The following is a 23,399-nucleotide window of genomic DNA, read 5'->3' on the forward strand; positions in this document are numbered from 1 at the left end:
GTGTTTATGTAATCATTGTTACTTATTAGGTCATTTAAAAGGTCATTTGAGTTTATTTTGTTCAATTCTTCTTTTTTTGTGGAATAAGTATAAGAAGCACAAAAAGTGTGATTTCTCTTACATGATTATTTCGTTAGTCAATTAATAATTGAGTAATAAAATAATCGTTTACTGCAGCCCTAGTTTATTAGATGAATTGTTTCAGGCCTAATTCTATTGGTCTTTCCACATGGCTCTTGTATAGTCAAAGCTAGCCTTTTATGTATCATTTAGTTGTTTTTACATAGATGAAGAGTTGGCTCTTCAACTGCAAGCTCAACTAACAACGATAGACAGATAAGTGAAGCATCTCTGTCTATGCTAAAATAGACATAAACACATAGAGCATTCTGGAAAGCATCTGCATTTCTTGATTTATTTAATGTATTTATTGGTTTAGCACAGAAAAAGCTGCACAAACAGATTATCACTGAACTTTGGGAGTTTTAAATACTGAAGTATCCTTATTGCAATTACTTTTTCATCAACTGTAGAGCAAATATGTCCGAACATCGCATTTCCACTGGCTGCGTAACGGTTCCAGAACGTCTCCGCTTGTGCCGCACGATTTTGACAAAAAATTGCGATTTTTCTGACAGATATGGTGATTGCGATTCGATTTACGATTTTTAAAATATTTTATAAATTTAACTGCATTTGCATTTTTTTCCCCCCCAAATTCCGTGTGTTTCCACATGCATTTTTTAGAAATCCGTTTTTTTAGAAATAATAAATTCTTTCAGAAAATATTAGTTTTTAACTCCTGTGTGGAAACAAAATAAAAAACCCATTATTAAACAAAATTGTATGTCAAAAATAAAGTAAGATACAATTAAAAGGTAGATATAAGTTGTACTGTGAATAAACAAAATAAATACTGATAAAAAAGAAAATTTTATATTATTATTATTATTTAATTAATTAAACAAAAACGTGTCAATAATAAAAATGTAATTTAAAATAATGAGGAAGATACAATTAAAATGTAGATATAAGTTTTACTGACATGGATTATTCTGACTGCTCATTTTTAATTATTCATGTCATATAAAGATGTATGAGAGCAGCATTAATGTCACCCAATTTCCCCCAGGGATCAATGGTTTACTGAATCTGAGCAGGTTTATTAATTAAGTTTTGATCAGCTTTATTTAAATGAACTTAATTTAAATGATCCCGATGACATCATTCTAGACCGTAATGATTAAACCAAAATAAATGGACGCAAGGATACATCAGTTATTTCACCACTAGGGGCCAGAATATTGTAAAGTATCAGAAGTTATCATTAATCTACGATGTTTCAGACTCTACAGTCCTTGGCATCGATGGTCTCGTCCACAACAACAGAAGCTTCACAGACACAGTAAAGTTAAGCGGGCACTGGTCGGCTCTGTATTTAGGAGTCAGTTGATGATTTGCGTAGTTTTTTGGCAGTTTGGACAGTGTTTTGGGTGGTTTAGGTGGTGTTTGAAGCAGCCAGGATGACAGCGGGGAGGGCGGTTGATCTAATAAGGGGTCTCCAGAAACATTTCCTCATAAAAAAAACTTCCTTTTCCTCACGGTGACGGCATATCATCCCGATTCTGACCATTTCCGCGTTCAAAAGTAGATTCCGTTTTCATTGGTTGATTCCGTTAACGTGGATGTTATAGGGCTCTAGTGTAGTTGTTGTTACTGCACTGACTGAGACTCGCTGAGAAGCTCTGCGCACACTTTGCGGAGGACGCCTGACTCTTTTCGGAATGGAAACATATTGACTCCACCGCTGAATATTTGAGTTAGGTTCTTGAACTTAACCTTCAGGTTACCTCCCAGGCAGGGCACCATGTGGACTGTACAAAGGTTGGCACAGGGTTTGAGCATCATGTATCATGCCAGGCTGTCACAGGCTGGCAGAGGCTGGTGTTGAACACAATCTCCTTACCCCCCATTCTTCTTTTTTTAATCTCATCTGCACTCTCCTTATTCTCTTGCTCAATTACATTACCCTCCAGACGTCCTCAGTATGTCCTGTTCTCTCCATCTCCATCTACACCCTGCTTTACTACCGTACTTGATGTCACTGTTGTTTCTTTTATTAGAGTTTATCCTGGAGCGTCTTCAACTTTCTGCTGTCTCTCCCCTGCCTCCACTCAGCCTGGCTGTTGCCTTTGTTGGATACATCTTTGCAAATGGCCTCAGTGTGACTAAATATTGGCTTTATAACTTCTTTCCTCATTTTCGCCTGCTGATCCATTATCACTCAATGTGTGTGTAGTGACAGTTTGTGACTGAGGTGTTGCAGATTGCACCTATCTGCCCTTTTGATAGAACACTAGTTTTACCCCTGCTGCCCAATATGCTGACTGTTTTATTCAGTCTACAGTGATGCATATTGAAGAAAGACCGAATGTACATTATTCATCTAGTTGCATGAATTATCAATTCATTCTCATACCCAAGGAGACTTCACAGATGGATTAATATTCCCTTCAAAGTCTGTGGTGTGAGAGAAAAAGAAGAAGTGTTTACTGTGTACTTGTTTGTAGAGTGATTCATTGACCGGAATTTTCTGTTCATCGCTGGCATTAATGAGTGACTACAACTCTTGCTCTTTTTTTGTTGGTCAGAATAAATGGGTTACTCTGAGGAGGTTAAACCCTTTATGCTCTGTATCCTTCTATTTTCTACCATCAAGATTTATCCTTTGTCCGTATTGATTTTCTGTGGCAGAGAGGGAGAGCTGGCTGTCAAATGAGAGCTGTTTTCCAATGTACAATTTGCTCCACTGTCTAGTTTGGTCCACATAAATCACTTCGCTAACATTGCAGCTAAGTAGATCCAGCATGGTACCGGTCATCGTTACAGGATTGCTGTTGCAACAACACGTCAACAGTTGGGTAAAATTAACCGCTCTCGAAAAACCATCTGGTGGATGCCAATCTCAAAGGCAAAGCAAGGCAAATTTATTTGTATAGCGCATTTCATACACAAGGCAACTCAATGTGCTTTACATGATAAAACATTCAATTGTTTAAAATCAATACGAACAATTAAAATCATCAGTAAAATCAGTTAAAATCATCAGTAAAATCATCAACAAACACGACATCAACACCATGACCAAAAATCTCTCTCTCAATCATACGCAGTAGAGAAAAAAAAGGGGTTTTAAGACCCTTTAGAGTTATTCTGATAAAGTAGGGCTGGCCAAAAAATCAATTCAATCGATTAATCGAATTTGTAGATAAAAACGAGTTTTATTTTGCAAACTTGAATTTCAAATTTTTTTTTCCACCATTTTTTTTCAGTTTTTTTCGCATTCCGATGTGAGCCAGCCCCCTCTTTGTTTAGGCTATATGTGTGCCACATAACGGTGTAACGATGCACAAATATAACGGTTCAATACGTACCTCGGTTTTGAGGTCACGGTTCCCTTCATTTTCGGTACAGTATGGAACAAAATGCAAAACATAAATTTGCTTGTTGTTTATTCGAAACTTTAATAACCCAACAATGTATTTAACGTTATACAGAATATGAAAATAAAGTTAAAAAAAATACAATACTTGTAAAGTGCTGCCTGGTAATAATATTCTCAAACAAAAAATACATTAAATATTATAGAAATAAGCTCACAGCTTGTTAACAGCTTTTAACAAACACAGTACAGCACAGTTCCAGCATGTAGCCCTTGGTTTAGACCTTCATATTTTTGGCCTGAAAAATGTACTTGTCCACATTGTCTGCAGTAAGTGCAGATCTGCTGGCAGTTACAAATGCAAAACATAAATTTGCTTGTTCATTCAAAACTTTAGTAAACCAACAATTTATTTAACATTATACAGAATATGAAAATAAAGTTTAAAAAAAAAAAAATACTTTACTATTGTAAAGTGCTGCCTGGTAACAATGATTTTCTCAAACAAAAAATACATAAAATATTATTAAAAAAAAAAAAAAAAGCTCCTCACAGCTTTTATCCGCAGCTATAAAGACAGTTGTTACAGCTTTGGCCAGTCACCTGCGTTTGCACTAAGGACGTTTTCTTTCTTGTCGCAGTGATATTCGCACTCGGGTGATGCCGTTTCAAGTGAGTTAGCATGTTTGTCGTGTTCCCGGAAACGTAAACGATCTCAACTGAACAATGTTGGCACGCTGCTCTCGTTTTATCCACTGGTCTTTCTCCGTTGCAGTATTTCACCCGGAAGCCCAAGCAGGAGACTTTAGTGCCAGGAAAGGGTCCCCCAGCTCTGGTTTCTCGCTAGCGTTGGCCATGACGTACGGGCTTGCACATGTAGCTGCAGGTGGAAGTAGACACACGCAACTTCTGTTCCATACTGCGCGTTCCAGAAACTCACCCGTGCACAACCCTGTACCCGAACGCCCTGTACCGAAATCATATGTATTGTTACACCCTTAGTGCCACAGGCATGTTACATTTTTTATTCGTACTATGCTGAGATACTAAGGGAAGAGTTTTTTTTAATTTTTTTAATTGTAATGTTGTAAAATATGTAGTTATTTGATTTCTTAATCAGAAAATTTAAGCTACTGTGAAGTTTCTGTTGCACTTTTGGTTAAACCTGGGTTAAAGCTTGAAATCGTTGAATGACAGCCTCATTTCCTTTTTTTTTGCGATTGTTTTATGCTTTTTAACTCTTGAGGACAATCACAGCAATAATGTTTTGACACTTTTGACAATATATCTGATGTCTGCAGTCATTTTTAAGTGCATTAAAAAAAAAATATAAAAAATTGAATCGAAACTCAAATTTTTCTTTAAAAATTCAGAGATTTTTTTTAGGCAAAATCGCCCAGCCCTATGATAAGGTAATTTTTTTTAACACTGTGTTTTTGGATACTCAGTACTGTGATGAGTAGCAATGCTGCCTCTCTGCCTGAAGGTTTACAATGTCTCTCATTGAAGTTTACTACTTTTCCTTAAATTTGATTTGGGTACTTAGAATTGTTACTGTAGAATAGAGCCAGACCGATATTTTAGGGCTGATCATGCCTATAGTGATATTGGGGGTTTTTCAAAGCCGATATCCGACCGAACCTGCCGATAACAATATATCGACCAATGGTAATAGCCGATATATCAGTCAATATATGAAATAAGAACATTGATTGACACATAGAAACATAAATTCTTATGAGACCAAAAGATAAATTAAATTTAGGAACTTTAATTAATAACACTGTCAACATACTCCTTGTATGTATGTATATATCCATCATTTATCCTTTGTTATTATTATTATTGTTATTACTATAGTGCTACTGTTTTTTTTTTTTTTTTCGCACCATCCACCAAGTTAAATTCCTTGGATTGTTTTCAAACTGTACTTGGTGAATAAAACTTATTCTGATAAGGACTGTAAAGCCACTGATAAATAACAAAAAGTAAACTTACGCAAACTGTATTTCCGGAATGGAATAGTTTTCTTTGGCCGCTAGGCGGGGGTACACCTTGGACAGGGCACCAGTCCATCACAGATGGATAATTCAAAAGTGGTAACTTCTAATGCAGAAAACAGCACAGAGCCACAGAATTTCCACGCATCAAAAAGTTAATACATCAGTTACATATTATTGCCCTGGGTCTAATTTCGGCCCAATTAATCGGCAACACAGATTAAACACATTAGATTAAACACTGCAGACCTGAAAACATGTAGGGTGTGCATGTCGGTATACTGTAAACATAGCAATGTGTTGTGAGCTGTTTGCGGTTGTTTTTAGCAGGAGTTCACATAAAGGGCAACTACTTGTGGTCAGCAGAGTTTAACAGGTGCTTCCTGTGCCCGCCTTCAGCTCTGCGTAGTGATTTTAGCAACATTTAAAGGGGTGTAACTCAATTTACTTCTTACGTATTTAAGTCAGATAGCCTGATCACATTGCAGGTAGAAGAGCCATTAACCAGTGAGGTAGTAAAGCTTTATCCAAAAGTGATGGATTTGAGGGGAGATAAAAACCAGTAAAATGTGCTGCTTACTGTTTTCAAAAACCCAGTGTAAATGTTAGATGCATGTTATGGGAATTTAACATACTAATTTATCTGATGCATATTATGAAATGTATTTTATTACTGTGAAAAAAGGATCAAAATAGCCTAAATATTACTCATCTAGAGAACCTATTCTGATTCACCTATTCTGATTCAGTCATTTTTAATCTGAATGGTTTTGTGAGACCTTGTTGATGTACATTTCCTCACTGGAAACAGGAGCTTTATTTGGCTCTGTTTCCCCGGAGAGTGTGTCAGTGCATTTCCTGTCTGCTAAGTACAGAAGGATGTCAGAGGTTGATTGTCAGTGTAACCCTCTCTATTGACAGAATCATTACAGATCCCAAACATTACACCTCCCCTTAAATAATCTATTGCTTTATTAGGCAAATGAATGTTAGTTAGTAATCTCATTCTTCGAACTGTTTAAACTGGTGATGAGTAGACAATATTTTTACTTATGATGCCATGTTTCAAGGGAATTGGCCTAAAACTGAGTTGATAGATTGATTGATACTTTATAAATCCCAAAAGGGTTTTAATTTCCTTACAGCAGCATAACAAAAAAATGACAAAAAATAGAAACATCAATTTTCAAACAAGAACTGACTGTGAAAGTTCAGCTTATTCTGCTATTTAGCTGCTTTATAGCTGATGTATTCTCTTCACCACAGGTTGATTTGGACAGGATATAAATAATGTCTTTTAAATGCTACTTCTTTTGTTTGTGTCCATTCTTTTTTCATCAAGTAAAATAAAATCAATACAACCCAAAATAGATTATTTTCTGCTCCTACCTTCTATGTTTAATAATGCATTTGTGAGCTCACCTCAGCAACCCAAAATAGATTTTATGTCAGTGTTTTGGTTATACCATGTTAGTGTTGCCTTTAAGTGGCATGAATTGCATACTGCTGTTCACAAGCTTTCGTTATGTACTTAAGAGGTTTTTTTACTTGTTTGCAAAATGATCTCTTCCTGAAGTAAACAAAGCTGTGACTCAGAAGATGAATAAAATGTTCACTAATGTTCATTGTATACCAGAATCAGTTATATTCGCCAAGTACAGTCTAAAAACCATACAAGGAATTTAACTTGGTAGATGGTGCAATGAACAAAAAACAACCAAACCAGAAACACTATAATAATAACAATAATAATAAACATAAAGGATGGATATATACAGCACATATATACAAGTACACCATTCATGTCTCGTGCCTTTTTTATGCTGAAAATGTAAAAATAGTAGAACAACAAATGTCAGTTTTTTAGTTTGCGTAAAAACTTGTTTAATCTACAATCAAACTGATCACAAGCCAAAATTAGATACACAGTCCTTGAGTTGAAGGTTGTGCCTTTTATTAGTTTTTTCCCAGAAGCGAGTCTAGGATAAATTAGTGGGGAAGTCTCAGTAGCCCTACTTTGCGTACACACGTTCCTGTCCTACCTTTAGGAAGCTGTTCCGTAGGGATTTGCTGTCAGTGAGCAAAGACTATTTGATAGAATCTCAGCATCAGGCAGTTACTAATATTGGCTGCTGCTTTTGACCTTGACCGCAGTAAATAAGATTGGGCTTGAGGTCATGCTTTGACAAGATTGATAAATGAAGGTTAGGGTGATAATGATCATATCATTGAACTGTGGTTCACAAACCTGGTTTTGGTCCAGGTGATGCATGACATATTTAGGTTAACTTTGAGCTGCCGCTTGAAATTACTTTAGTGAGCAACAGAAGTAATGTGCATGCTATATGTATTAATTATTCAACAGTTAGGTATAATTATTTTGGATAATGTCTTTAAATTGTTGCCAGGGTTGCCATAACTTTACAGTTATAAAGTTGAACAGCCGTACCGCGAAGCTATGGGATAGGCTTTTGGAAGCTCTGTTAGTGGAGGAGATGAATAGAATGGCTTCATGCCAAGAACAAGAACTATAGATGAAATCCTTTCCTTGGGAATGTTATTGGAGAAGGTCAAAATAAATCATTGTGTCTTTGTGGACCTTGATAAAGCAAAAATAATTACTCTCAAGAGAGGAACTATAGTGATTTATGAGTCAGTCAGGTATACTGTAGGTTTTGTTGAAATAGTGCAGTGCGTGTGTGAGGGCATTGAGACTGAGTTGAGATGTACTGTTGGAGTGATGGCTGGGTTCAGGTTAGGGCTGGAGACGACATGGATTGGCTTCCTGCCGCTTCCTGTTTGCAATGATGATGGACAGGTTTACTGAGGTTGCCAGGCAGGAACTTTAGGATATTTACAAAACCCCGGTTCTATGAGTAATATAAGTGAGATGTCTCACTATGGGATGCACACTCCTATCTGCAGCCCTCAGAAGCATTTTTTTTTTCAATCTGCCAATCCTGATTGGCTGATGAAACATGTCCGTCCGCCAGGGACACCCCCACCTCCTATAAAAGGAGGAGGTGAACAGACACCCTCCATTCAAAACAAGCACATCTTCTCACCTGTTCAAGCAAGAATTGTTGTCTGGTGAGATTGCTCCTCTGTGCAACATAGAGACGATCTCCTGTAGAACACGGGCAGATTCCCCCTGAATCTGTGAGTGTATCATGCCAGCAGACGAGGGACAGCTGCAAGCAGCAGCTTGTTAAAGGCTGTTTTATGCTTGACACATCATTGTGCTGTGCGGAAATGAGACGCACGGAATCCGCATGAAACATTGCATGTAGCATTTATACGCCGTGCGGTTTCCACTCCCAAACTGCAGGGGGCAGACACACACCAACCACAGTATAAAGGTACAGTAGAAGAAGTAGCCGTTTTTTACCGCATGACGGCTACTAGATTATGTCTACATCTTGGGGAAGAGCACTGACCGAGGGTGGAGCTGCTGGCGTGGCCCAACTCTCGGCTTTTCTGATGTAGAGAGTGGGTGAAACGCCTTGGTCCGCTCACCATGAGAGGCTCCATCCGCGATCAGCAGGTGCCGTCACCGTGCTGCTTTTTGTGGCAAAATTAGCTTTCATTCATTGCGCCCTCGACCTTTGGCCTAGGCGCAACAGTGGGACACACTTTATTATTCCTGATAAAACATGTGTGTATGTGCATGCTTGTGGATACAAGGGGGGGAGGGGGCCACAGCCGAACCTCCCTAGAAAATGTCTGTTGCTTCCAGCCGCCACTGTACCGTGCCGTAGCAGCGGGGAGATGAGCATGGAGGGCTCCCGAGTGCACATATGAAAGCTGAACAGGTGTAGCTGGGGGGCGGGGAATAACTGCTTCACCGGAGGAGAGGAGGGTGGTCAGGCCTTTCCCTTCTCCTCTTTGTTTTAGCCTGGGTGCGCTTAAGCGGGCTGTGCTGGCGAAGCTGCAGCTGAGGCTGAAGGCTTCCCAAGTCAGCTGGACGAATCGCGTTAAGATGGTGGGGGCCACAGGCTGAGCAGGCAGGGAGAACAGGTGGATTAGTCCAAAGCTACCACTGGCAGCTAACAGGTGCTAGCAGGAATGCGGGCCAACGTGTACCGGAGCGTCGATGGACATCAAGAACAGCGTTTGGCTCGAGACAACAGCTGTTTGCTAGCGTCTGGAAAGCTCCGGGCCTTGTGCGGTGCGGAGCTTGGAGCGGGGCAGTTATCAGAGTGAGAGCGCCGCAATGTGCACTGGAGCGTCGAAAGACGTCAAGGACAGCGTTTAGCTTGAGACGACAGCTGGCGTCACTGGAGTGAGGGAGCCGCTTAAAGCCATAAATCGATAAATTGAAGAACAAGAATTCATAGAAGTGTTGTTACTTCATTGCCCCAAAAACTCTGCCAAAATGACTTACACACATGTCTGGTGTTTTCACCAACTGAAAATTTTAGTAAAACAATGGCGTATCATGTTTATTTTAGGACTTACATCGAAAGACACAAATCCGTCCGAAATTTAATGTCTTGTGGAGTGAGGTGATATCACGAGGAATACCGAGAACAAACTAGAACAAAAATAGTGTCGAGTGAATCACTGTCCTCGTTGTCTGGTAAAGAAACACAGGAAATCATAGTAAGAATTAAGTGTAAATACTTCTATGTATACTTTTACAGGACTCCACATCCCACACATGCAATGTGCAAAACTTTTCCAACAATATCAATAAGAGTGTTTAAAGTTCAAGTCAAAACAAACTTTTGAGAGTCAATTTGAATCTTTTACTTTATTTGGGTAGCAAATGTTCTTGGATGTATTGATCTACGAGGCCTACACAATGTCTTTATCTGATTACAAAAAAATGTATCTCTTGCAGCTTTAAATAAAAGAGCTGTTTTGCAGATTGCAGCAATGAAAAAAGAGCCTTTGTGTGGGTGTAGATCACAGCTACCTTGTACACTACTGTGGGTTTTAAGGTGATACAGTAGGTGGGAGATCCCTTGACACTGACTATGTTTTTAAAAAAAAGCAGAAATATGACTAGTGAAGTGATATCTGGTAAAGTGTAGCATAGTTTTACTTTTTCTTTAGACGCTTCTATAAAAATTATTAAGATCAGTTTCCATTCATTCTAGCTGTCTTGCTTATCCTGCACAGGGTCACTAGGGTGCTAGAACTATTCTGCTTCTGGTATGTGTTTTGTTATTCTAACTTGAGGCCTACATAGGAGCGGATTCACTAAGATTTGAAATAAAGGGTGGTAAACCACAAGGCTTCAACGATTAGTCGACATAATCGACAACGTTGACTACAAAAATTTGTTGACGCAGATTTTATAGCGTCAACGCGTCGTTTAATCTTGTAAACAATAACACAGGATAAAAACTGACGCGCAGGCACTTCCTGATGCAGGTTCTTACATGAACTGCGGGGGGCATGACCACTCCTACTTGACAGTTTCAATGCTGGAAATTGGAAATTGCAAGCGAGGAAGAATGGCAGACCAAACTGTTGAAGAAGCCTGAAAGCTTTGACCTAAAGTTTCTAAAGTGTGGAAACATTTCAGTGAAGATAAAGCAGGAAAATAAGTTAGATGTAAACTATGTGAGGAACAACTGGCTTTCCATGGGAAGCACAAGCACCCCGCAGCATGTGTTTCACGTTCTTCATGTCCAGCAGAAAGGTCAGATCATACGTCACGTTGATATCTCAAGAATCTTTCATTTTAATCACATGCAGATTTGTTCGTTAGCCAACAAACTGTGATTGAAATAGTTATTACTTTTGTTTAGTGCTCATCTGTCAGAAAACTACGGAAGAAGCTTTCTAAGTTAGAAAAAGCTAGTTCAGTTACATTTATGCATAATTTACTTCACTGAACCTGCTTTGAATTAAATTACCTTGTTTTCTGCTTATACACCAACAACTTCAAAACCTAATGATATTTTTTTCCCCCTAATTTAATTTGACCTCCTGAGTAGCGCTGTGTCACCACACTCTTTCTTTCCATCTCCGCTGTGTTTTGTGTAAATATCTCTGCGTGTGTGTTTGCACCTGCTTGTCAGTCGTACTATTTTCCTGTGCTAAAACAATCACGGTAAACAGTTCCAGATTTGATGAATTGCCTTGCGCCCACTGCATAAATGGATTGAGGACGCATTGCGACGTTCAGCAGCCGTGCACTCCTGATTCCCCTGGATTTGTACGGCTTATTAGCGCATGGAGTGGCATTTGCACACGTTTTAATACCCTTAAACCTTTAGTGAATCCGCCCCATAGTGTTGCAAGAGATTTCAGAAAAAGGACTTTTGTTTATGTTTAAAATGTTTCTACATACTAACTTACTTGCTAACAAGTTAAACAGTCTTTTCCCCCACAAATGTATACACAACTGTCTTCTTAGCATGATTCCCTCAGACTCTTGAGCTCAATCTGGTGCGCACACAGAATCTCAACCAGACTCTTGAAAATGCGGGGGTTTGACAGTGAAGTGGACTGTGTTTACTGTGTGGCTTACTACTAGGACATGTTAGAATGGATGATCTTAAGTGGTGACAGTACATAAGATACTTACAAGACCATGTTTGCATTACTATTACATCACATTCTTTATATTGTAGTGAGTTTTTGTAAATCCCTTTAAAAGGGAACAGTAGGGCATCTACATAGCCAGCCTCCAGAGGTGTTTGTTGTGACCGAATACTGGATGAATGAAGATTACCACCTTGCTTCAAGAGTAAGCCTAACACATCGCACTTTCTTTACAGTTTAACTCCATATAGCCTATTATAGTTTGGCACAGCGTGGTACTGTGGCCTGCAGCAAAGCAATCATACCATTTATCATCTTTGCCCTTATCACACTGAGCAAGCCTGCACAGCCTCTGAAGTCTTTGTAATGCTTTGTAAACACAGAGGCACTTTGACAAGGTTTTAGAGCTCTCTTATGGGGTCATTAACAGAATTTTATAGCTGTGGTCATTGATGGTTTTTACAGTCTCACACTGTTACTCAGCAACATTTCTAAACCTTCACTCACAGAGGGTAAGTTTGCAGCAAGACTGTTCCTTTGTGCTCTAATCACGACAGCAGTGGCTCATTTGTATTGACTGTGTGAACCTTAAGCCAAAAAATGAAAAGTAATAGTGTTGAAAAAGAAAATACCTGTAAATTTTCGGCGTGGGAAGCGTTTTTTTTTCTAGCCAACCTAGAGGTTTAGCTGTAAACCACCATGATTTTTTTTTGCTCTCTAAGGTCCTTCAAGTCTCCTGAGTCACCCTGGAGGCTGCAGGCTGTCTTATCAGTTCAGTGTTAAGGTGCGTTACCTCTATCTATCCTGACATAGATTACCTGGGGTCTGGTTGACGGAAGAAGCTGATATCAGCTGCACAACCGTGTCTGTTTGATTCAAAGTAACACAACCAGTTGCATCAACCCAGGAGAGAGAACTGTTAAATGTAACATGAGTAATGTAAAACTTGTAATTTTATTCAGTGATACAGAGAACCTGCCTGTTTGTCAGGTCACCAACAGCTGCTGGTTGTCAGATGTGACCGCGGATCATCCCGTCTATCAACACCATTTCCAACAATGATTTCACTGCAGAACTCTGCTAGGAGTTTGTGTTATTCAAAACAGTAGGACTCCACGTAAGTTCTCGTGAGCAGAGCCCTTATCAGCACAGGGTGATAGTGCCATTACGTCAATCTCTGGTAGCCCTCTTCTCCTTGGAATCACAAATATATGCAGTTGCTAACTATATTTTTTTTACTTTTGAAACACTGTCCTCTTACAGAGCACCGTTTGTTTACCTGCAACAGATAACTGTCTAATCCATATTTAGACTGATGATATAGTAGGAATTAATGAGAGGCGATTTGGAAGCTGCAAATGCAACAAAAAGCTTTTTAAAGGCATGCTTGTGAAGGTCACACAGTGATTACTCAAAGAAGTGCTCCATTCGCATAACTCTATCTGGTTTAATGAGGTAAAAGGCATCTGATGGTTACCGTAATAGCGCAGACTTACCCGTTTTGTGGTGTCCACCTTGTTCCGCAGAAAGGCATGTGTGAATCTGTAGTAAGATAGTGGCATCCGAATACTGCACTCCGGCATTTTTAAAGTCTAGTCAGCGCAAAGTAAAAATCTGTCCACCATAATGTTCCTGGTCCTTTAAGGAATAACGTCATAACATCCAAGTAACTGGATGCCACATAACTAAACATTGAAATGTCAGATTTTAATAGTATTTCATCGTAGACTTTCTTTTGGAGCGGAAATTCAAAGTGTAATTCAAACACGATATGGGAATGCTGATTGGTTGAAATCTCCAAAATGGCGATGCTCACATTTAAAGGGATTTTATGTGTTTGAGGCTAAAAGTTTATAGAAATTATTACAAAGATTTTTCTTACAAAAATGAGTAACAACGTTTTCTTATCCACCTTCTGTATCATCTAAAGTGGATTCAAATGATGGTTTGCATATTGCTTCATAATAAACTGAATTAGATAGTGAAACTATCTGAAGCAGATAAATCAAATAGTTTATGGGCAACATTGTATTGATATTAAGTTGTATGTGCAGCTGCTTTTGAGTGTTTGTAGTGTAATGTATTATAGCAGGGGAAATTGGGGAAATATAAATGTCATTATAACAGTTTAATAGGTAACAATACAACCACTACTGTTTTCATTTTAGCTTCTTTTAATTAGAGCAAAGAAAAGCTCTACTTTTGGCTAGCTGGACTTAACAGTGAACGTCTCACCTGGATGATTCCATGCAGTAGGTTTGTGCAGCTGATTGACAGGCTGTGAAGTGTGTCCCATTGGATCAAACACAAGGTGACACTGAATTTTCATGTTTACACTTTAATCGCTGCATGTGATTTCACATAATTCTTCAGGAATACAAAAGTACTGTCAAAACTGGCTCCTTCATCCTATTGTAAACATGGCATTTACTCCAGCAAACAGGGAACAACTTTAATTTGTTGGAGAAAATAACAGGAAAGGGAAAAAGGGAAAAACTGCTTCTACAGAGTTTAACATCATCTATCCGGAGGCAGGGTGCAGTATGAGTTGTGTGCTGTTGGGTCACTCTCCTTGTGGTCACTCAGACACTCAGATGATGAATTGCTGTTATGAGTCACTGATGCGTCCTAAGCATTTTTCCTTTTGTCATCAAGGGTACAGAAAATGCAAGCGCTCGCTCCTAACAGATGCACACCAGCCTCTCCTGACATTGACAGATGGCGCTCACTCTCAAAGTGACATGCAGTACTTTCCTGCCTTCCAGGACTCTTGCTGCACACAACTCTATTACAAATACCAACTTCGGCACCTTTCCCGCACGCGTACTAAACAGCTCCACATGCAGCCGCACCCTGGCTGTGTTCAAAAGGGCAAGCTCTGTACTATGCCTGCACGATATGGCTTAAAACCAGTATCTTGATGTATTTAGGCTAAATCACAATGTATATCTCAATATTTTCATTTCTCCTCTCAATCACTGTACGAATGTTACAGTCAACCCTTTGGTCCATAAAAGGTTGATGATTCAACGACTATCACGATTTTTGATGCATCAACACCCCCCCACCCCCACCCCCAATTCATGGTTTCTTTTTTTCCTCACTTTGTGGTTATTTCATACTTTTAAACAAGGTTTTTGTGTCGGTATCCAATCTAATCTAACATAAAAGCGATCTTATTCACAGAGGACACTCTGTGAATAAGATCTGGTTCACAGTCGCACTGGGGGTGAGGGGGGGCGTCCCCACCATAGAGTAAAGATGGCACAGCAAGGTAACCTAGTCCATGGCTCAAGGAAGCCCACGAGCCTCCTTCGCCACTGGGCCCTACCTGCTCTGTTTTTCTTTGGAACCAAGTCGTCTGTGTCCATCTTCCTTTAACGTCACGTAACTTCCAAACTTCCCATTTGTCCCCTCTCTCTTCCCATCTCTCCTTATACACAAGTACACATGCGTGCAGGAAAGTTTTCTGGATGGGGGGGAGGAAGCAGCTTGGTGTGTGAGTAGCACCAGGAAAGTGAAAGAATCCCAGCCAACAGCAAAGCCTTTATGTGACAATTTGTACTTGACGGCCGCGATATAGTCATTTGATACATCTCGCTTGGAACAAGCCACAATATATCAAGTATATTTGATATATCGCCCACCATTACTCTATACTATGCACTACAAACTCAATGAGTACATACTATCTCCAGTTAATTTAGAATGCTGCAGCCAGATTATTAACAGGTACAAACAAGAGAGAGCATATTTCTCCAGTATTGGCTTCCCTTCATTGGCTACCTGTAAAATTTAGAATGGAGTTTAAAATCCACCTGTTAGCCTCCAAAGCTCTACATGATCAAGCTCCTGTATATCTTAGAGACCTGTTAGTGCTCTATCATCCTTGCAGAACACTCGGCTCTCAGTTTGCTGGTCTTTTGGAAGTTGCTGAAGTGTCTAGAAGTAGAACAGGAGGCAGAGCATTCAGCTACCAGGCTCCTCGCCTTTGGAGCCAGCTCCCAGTCTTAGTACAGGAGGCTGCTACACTATCCACCTTTAAAACTAAACTCAAAACCTACCTATTTTTTCTAAAGCGTAAATCGTATAATAGCAATAACCTAAAGCGGACATGGTCGCGTTTGTAATGGTCGCAATCACAGACCATTATCTGCGCCCAGTACAAGATGAAGTCTCGTCTGTCGTGGTAGCATTTCAGACCATGGCAGACGCCGCAAGATGTTTGACATTAACCTAACCACTGGAAACAAAGCCCAAAACCCTGCAGGCAGACCTGCTAATAGTGTTTCCTGTTTTTTTGCAGTCTGTGCCTTCTCCCCGCCCTTCTCTCTATTTTCTGTTTCAGGTGTCTTGAAGCTGGATCTGGCAGTTCCTGATCTATGGTTCGCGGCTCAACTAGTCTGGGACACTCTGATGTTCTATCTCTCTATCCTGTTCTGTTCCTCCTTCTGTCCACTAACCCCAATCAGGTGAAGCAGATGGCTGCCACCTCTGAATCTGCTTCTGCTGGAGATTTCTTCCTGTTCAAAAACGGGAGTTTTTTCTTCCCACGGTTGCTAAATGCTTGTTCATGTGGATCTTGTTGGGTTCTTTCTTTCTTACTATGGACTTTATATTTTGTTAAGCGCACTGAGATGACTTTGTTGTAATTTGTGGTATATAAATAAAGTTGAATTGAATTATATATAAATATGGTTAGGAGGATTAGGATGATGACTGTTCCCACTGTAGTATACTTCCATAAAACTCGTGGAAGCACATTTAATGCCGACATTTCGGAGATTTTCGGAGACCCGCCATTGTGTTGCTGACAAAACTTTCAGGTAACTTCAAAACAACAGCCCGATTTACAAAAGCGATAAGAACTAATTGAAAAAAACAAGAGATGCTTTTTTTTTTTTTTTAAATGGGATATTTGACTTTTAGCTTGAAGCCGGTCTGAAGAAGATTTTACGTTCCACTCACAATGCATCATGGCATGGTTAAGTATGACTAGTGTGCCCACCGTATGAAATGCATCTGGGTATTTCTCGCATACTCAATCTTTCCATACTATCTAATTGGAACGCACTACGTACTAATTTTGATGTCAGACTAAGTATTAGTAGTACGTTAGTATGACATTTCGAACACAACCCTTGTTTGTGGGCTGGAGTGACTCGTTAGTGTGCACAGTGGGACTGAATGGGTAATAAATGGCTGTGTAAATTATGAATGAGCAGTGATGGGTAGCAAATGCCTGCTGCACAGATTGATTGCTCACAGAGAGTATAGCATGCTTTAAAACAGTGTTTCCTCTCATAAATACTTGCATGTACACTTCTAAGCGTTATATATTTTTACTATTATTAGCAGGGGCTGTGGTGTGAATGTTGGAGTATATCAGAGCGGTTTTGTTTACTCATTTATTTTGTATGATTAGTAGACCATTTGTTGTCCTTGATATCCTTGTGATGACTTTTTAGTTTTCACGACCCATTTTTGTTGTTTTTCATGACTACATAAAAGGCTGGATAAATCAAATAAGACATTTTCATTAAAAAGATGACTTAACAAAAATTACAGTATGTACCACAAAGTTTTGTTTAATCCTTTTTCAGTCAAAAAAGCAAGGGGCAAATAGAAACACAACAGAGAAAGCCGCTGTGAGACTCAGAAGTACAGCATCGCTATGAAACATCCAGAGAAGTGGGCACAGGCCTCGACCAGTGTATGCACTAAAGCAGAACCTCAGTGTAACACATGCACTTAATGCATCAGGCAGAATGTGCAGATAGATTTATTCAGACTGGTGAGAAAGCTGTGGTGGCAACCTGGAGAAGCATAATGTGGATAGTTTGTTGAAAGTCACTTTGAAGCTGTGCCGCCATGCCAACTATCGTTACATATCCATTACAACTCTAATGAAATAGTCAAACGTAAAGGAATGTCCTATTTCTAATTTCCAATGTTACATTCTTTCTTACTGTTACGGCTGAATTTACGGTTGACCTCATTTGGAGACATGATTCATTGCTCTGGTTGAATGATGGAGTCCAGGAGAAGCATTGATGATTTTATATAAAAAATAGTTTATTCTAAACTAAGAAAAAAGGTACAAGATGGAACAAAATTAGCGTCCGTCCAGGCGGACGTCCGAAGGAAGTGCCGCGCCCTCTAACAGTTTCAGCTTAAGGTTTTATACAGATAAGAAAAGGTCCCAACAGTGAGAGACAAAAGGGAGGGAGTCAGATGCCCATAGTGGAAATGTTGGAGGATGATGAAGATGTGCGCCACTCTTATCTCCTTGATAGTGTGTGCTGCATGCGAGCAGAGACTCTGGCCTTGGCTCTGTGCACTGAGTACGCTCTGTACTGTTTAATCATGATTCAGCTGTTCAAAAGTGTAAAGAGTAATGGAGTCTTCATGTATTAAAACATGACAAATTGTACACATGAACATACATTTGAGGATATGATGATGAATATAAAAATGACCATAACATTACTTACCAATGTTTATTTGTTGGTAGGTGGATTACATCAAAAGTATTGAGATTTTGACTAATTTTTAACCAAAGATAGGCTTTATGCCATGGGAGATTCCATTACATTTTGGAGGGTATCCTGATCAATATACTGATTCTGAATTAGTTTCAAAAATCGGAAATCCTTTATCGTCATTGGTGAAATTTCAAAACTTAATATCTCTTTTTGCAATTGATCTTTATGAAATTTTACTCAGTTGTGTCGGGTTGACTCCTCAATTACTCCGAGTTTCATCTGAATTGAATCCGGATCGTGCCCTTCATCACAATTTCCTTCACTAAATGAGGGTGCCAATACATTTGGACCTATTGTATCAGTATTATTATTATTATTGGGAATATAAATATCTTCCAAACCTTTAAAGTGTGAATGATCGTGTTACCATGATTCACAATAATGAATCTGGATGACTGCCAATACAGTATCTACAATGGTAGCCTCGTGGTTAAGGAAGCAAGCATGTAATCGGAGGGTCACCGGTTCAAATCTCACCTGGGCCATCACTGTGGAATGTTGAGCAAGTCCCTTAACTCTAACTGCTCCCCAGGCACTACACTGTGGCTGCCCACTGCTCCTCAGGAATGGGATAAATGCCCCTCTGGGACAAATAAAGTAAAAATTAAGATAAAAAAATCTGGCAAAGAGGATGTTTGGCGCTTCCAAAGGTTTGCGCTCTCTTAGTGCTCTTGTTTAAAAAGTATAAAATACGTTTAAGACAAAAAAATTGTACATCTTTTTTCACAGGCTTTGAATTGTTTGTTATAAGGAGAAACTTTAGTTACGAAAAGCAGCCACACAACTTGTAAATCATCATATATTGCCTATATGATTACAGTTTTTCTCTCTTTACATACGTATGCTGAGTATTGTGCAACCCCACATACTTCTACACATAAAAGTGGCAGTTATCTTACAAAAAAAGATGATTATAATTTCTATTGAATACTCTACATTATTTAACACTCTGAAAGCAGCACACATCTGCTTCTATTTGCTTTCTTATCTGTAAGGTACCTGAGTACCTGCTCAGACATTAGTTGCTGTCAAAATAAGGCTTCTTGAATGGAATAATGAAATAACCTTGAATTAAAAGCACTTAAAACGTGCTTCTTTTCTCTCATGATGAGCTTCTAGTCAGAATAACTTTGCTACAGCCCTCCAGCTGTTATTTTTTTATCAACATACTTTATAGTCTCAGAAAAGCTTTATTGCCCCTCAATGCCACTGTCGACCTGCAGCTTTTAAGGGTATTACTTTTGTCCTATATTTATTTATTTATCTTAAACACCTGTTATTTTGCTTTCTCATCCTACATCTGTTATCGGTATTCTCTGTGTGTTCTCTAGCTCAGTGGTTCTCAAAGCTTTTTGGCTCATCTACTCTTTCTCTTACTTTTGAATCCAAGTACCCCCTTTGTCCAACTATAACATTTTGCTGAGAATTCTGGGAAAAAACAACTTTAGAGCATAATGATGGAATGAATGAATTTTGAAAATAAGTGGAAAGAAATAGTATTTTTGTGTGTGCGTGTGTGTGTGTGTGTGTGTGTTGCATGTTTCCCTCTTATTTATGTGTATTTTGTAGTGATCTTGTGTATTTTTTATCTCATTTGTTGTCATTGTGTGTTCCTGGTAATAGTGTTTTTCTCTTTTTGGTGTCATTTTGTGTGTTTTATTATTGTTTGTCTGTTAATTTTATTATTCAGTGTATTTTTCTCTTATTTTTGTGTGTTTATGTTGTTTTTTTTAGTGAGTTGCAGGCAATATTTAGTATGATTATCATTTTTAACTAAAAATAAACATTATAAAACCACATATTTTTAATTATTTCATTTGTTAATTTCCCCCTCTCTCTGTCAAGTTCCCCCTGTAGTGCCATTACATACCCCTAGCGCAGGGGTCTACACCCATTACTCTCATAGGAGCCATTTTGCCTCATCTCACCTGATTAAAGTCATTCCAGAGCCGAAAAATACCTTTCTCAATGAAGACAATGCAGTTTATAAACTTCTATACAGTTAAAATAACATCGAATAATTTTACGAGTTATTGGATTTGATGGGCTACAAAAATAAGCTTGAATTTGATAACACATGATCATGTCGGTCAACATATGCTAATTCCTAATTTATTGCAACATATCAAGCATGCATATTAAGCCGGCATGCTGACAGTTAAATAAATGTTTCCTCACACAAATAAAACCTCTATTTTCTTCCAGAATTGTGTTTTTGTTAGTTTAGTTATCTTCACCAGGGATTTAAAACTTAAGCTTAGCCGCAGGTGCAAGAAAAGTTGATGTTCTGTAGAGGTTGCAGGAGGTGATGTAGGGAGGTGGCAGAGTTATTGCACAATGTGATTTATTTTTAGGTTAACAAATTGTTTTGTCATAATTTTAGTTGAAGTCATTGATGTCATTCATCATAAAAAATAACATTTATTTAATTTTTTTTTTTGAAGCTATAGGGAGCCATCGCAAAAGTGTCAAAGAGCCACATGAGGCTCCAGAGCCGCAGGTTGCAGACCCCTTCCCTAGGGATACACGTACCCCCATTTGAGAAGCAGTGCTCTAGCTGTATATTTGTTGAAGCTCTGCTAATGCATATCATTTATTTATTATTTTTTTGAGTTATCCCTCATCTATATAAAATGAAATATCCTTGGTGTGGTGCAGTGTCAGCTGGACCTCATGCACATTTTTTAATCAAGCCCCTTGCAAAGATGCTATCACCCAAAAATGATGAGTTAGCGTAGTTGTGGTTTGATAACAGATATAACAAATGCAGGGTGCATGACAGAAGTATTTGTCTCCGTCAGCAGTTTGCTTTGATCACCGAGCTGTAGCCTTAAAAGTGGGAGCGCTTTGATCAATGTAGAGGAGCCGCTTGTGACTGTGGGTCAATAGCCCCGCAGACTTCTCAGCACTGAATGAAATCAATTCGTAATTATGAGAAAGCGTATCACAGGCAACTAATGTGACAGGTAATTAATTAGTAGTACATTGAATTTGATATTTTTTACAATCTACAGAAAGGGAGAAAAAAAAATCAAGATCCCTTTATTTGACATTTAATTTGAAACCGTAAAGGCAATACATACAAACAAAAAAAAACATGTCGCTTACATCATGTCATACAGTGCCAACGAGTACGTCATACAAGATTAGCTTTAAAGGTATTATAAAATAACACAGATGATGTTCAATGCTAAAATAAATGCGCTTTCAGAACGCGTTCAAAGATACTTCTCTCTACAGACCAACAAATACAGCCTAAGAGATCAATTTATGTTTATTTTACCAAAAGCAAGATTACAAGTCTTGCTTTTGGTTAAATTGTGTAATAATGTTGATAAAGAAATAAAAATGAGTAACGCACTATTTATTTTCAAAAAGAAAATGTCACAATATATTTTAGAGAGTTATGTGAAGCTGTAGAAATATGTTTGTGTTCTTTATTAAATGTTGTATATAAAAGAAAGTACATGTGTATATACTATATATATATATATATATATATATACATTTACAGACCCTTTCCCAAAAATTTGAATATCATGGAAAAGTTGTTTAATTTCAATAATTCCATTCAAAAGGTTCAACTTTCTTAGATTATAGATTCAGGGCCCACAATTTAAACAATTTTAAGTATTCATTTTTACATAATTTGGGTTTTCAGCTCATAAAACCCACAAAAACAGGAATTAAGAAAATTAGAATACTGTGAAGAAATCACCATTTACTTTTAGCTTTTGCAGAAAAAAAAGAGGAGAAGAATTACTGGACTGTTGGCCAGTGGTCCAAGATCCTCTTTTCTGATGAAAGTAAAGTGTGCCTTTCAATCAGGAATCAAGGTCCAAGGGTTTGGAGGAAAACGGGTGAGGAACAGAACAGAACATTGCACCCCAAATCATGACTGACTGTGGATATTTCTCACTGGACCTCAAGCAGCTTGGGTTCTGTTCCTCACCCGTCTTCCTCCAAACCCTTGGACCTTGATTTCCGAATGAAAGGTCCATGCAAGGTCTATAATCTATGAAAGTTTAATTTTCTGAATGGAATTATGGAAATCAAACAACTTCTTCATGACATTCAAATTTTTTTTGGAAAGGGTCTGTACATATATATTTTTGCATCATTTGAAAAAAGGCGACTCAAATGTACTTGCTGAATGTTTGCATTTCTGAACTGAAACACAACATTATGTAGTTTTAGGCGTTGCTTGTCAGTGTAGAATTCAGTTTAATTCTTTCAAGCTTTGTGGTTATTGCGTTGTCAGTCCTAAAGCTTCAGACTAATTAGAAAAATGTTAGAACAAGTGATGTGTAGGGGTAGAGTGTGACTTGTGTTTCCTGTTTTCTGTGCAAATGCTTTTCCCAACCACTGCAGGGTGCTTTTTTTTGTTTTTGAGCTGCAGCCATTTCACACCTGAACGCTTTGCAGAGGACACTCATCACAGCAGAGCAGTGGGACTGCAGCAGGTGTAAAGATCAGTTGACACTTCTGAGGCCTGAGTGCAGTTTAGTCCTTCTTGGGCAGTTTGTCTTTTCTTGACCCATGTGGGTTCAAGGGAAAGTTAGCGATCATCCCCCTATTCTTTGGATGCGCTGCAGAATCCTGAAAGTGGCAGTTTGTCACCCTCTGGACCTCCTTATTTCTTCTAAAGGCTGGGATGCACTCAGCTCCAGCTCAAAGTGTGCGACTCAGACGCAGAGCCCGAATGTGCGCAGCTCACGATTCATGTTCTCACACTGTACGAACCGACACTCTGACACAATCTGACTGCTCACACTGTACGTTCATACACGACACGTCGGGGTCTTGTTTCCAGAAATGCAACGTACAAATTAGAAGAAGAAGAACGCTGAAGCGTCGCCATTAAAACAGACAAAGAAGAAAAACCCGGAAGTAGAGAGACGCTCGTGAATCTCA

The 23,399-nt window shown here is 38.8% G+C and overlaps 1 protein-coding gene across 1 annotated transcript in view; it reads left to right on the forward strand.

The window, feature by feature from the left end:
- The window catches only part of LOC114468005 (adenylate cyclase 9), a 52,801-nt gene that overhangs the window by 3,758 nt on the left and 25,644 nt on the right, over positions 1 to 23,399 (forward strand). The window lies entirely within an intron of this gene.

The sequence above is a fragment of the Gouania willdenowi genome, chromosome 8 (assembly GCF_900634775.1).
Source record: "Gouania willdenowi chromosome 8, fGouWil2.1, whole genome shotgun sequence".
NCBI classification, from domain to species: Eukaryota; Metazoa; Chordata; class Actinopteri; order Blenniiformes; family Gobiesocidae; genus Gouania; species Gouania willdenowi.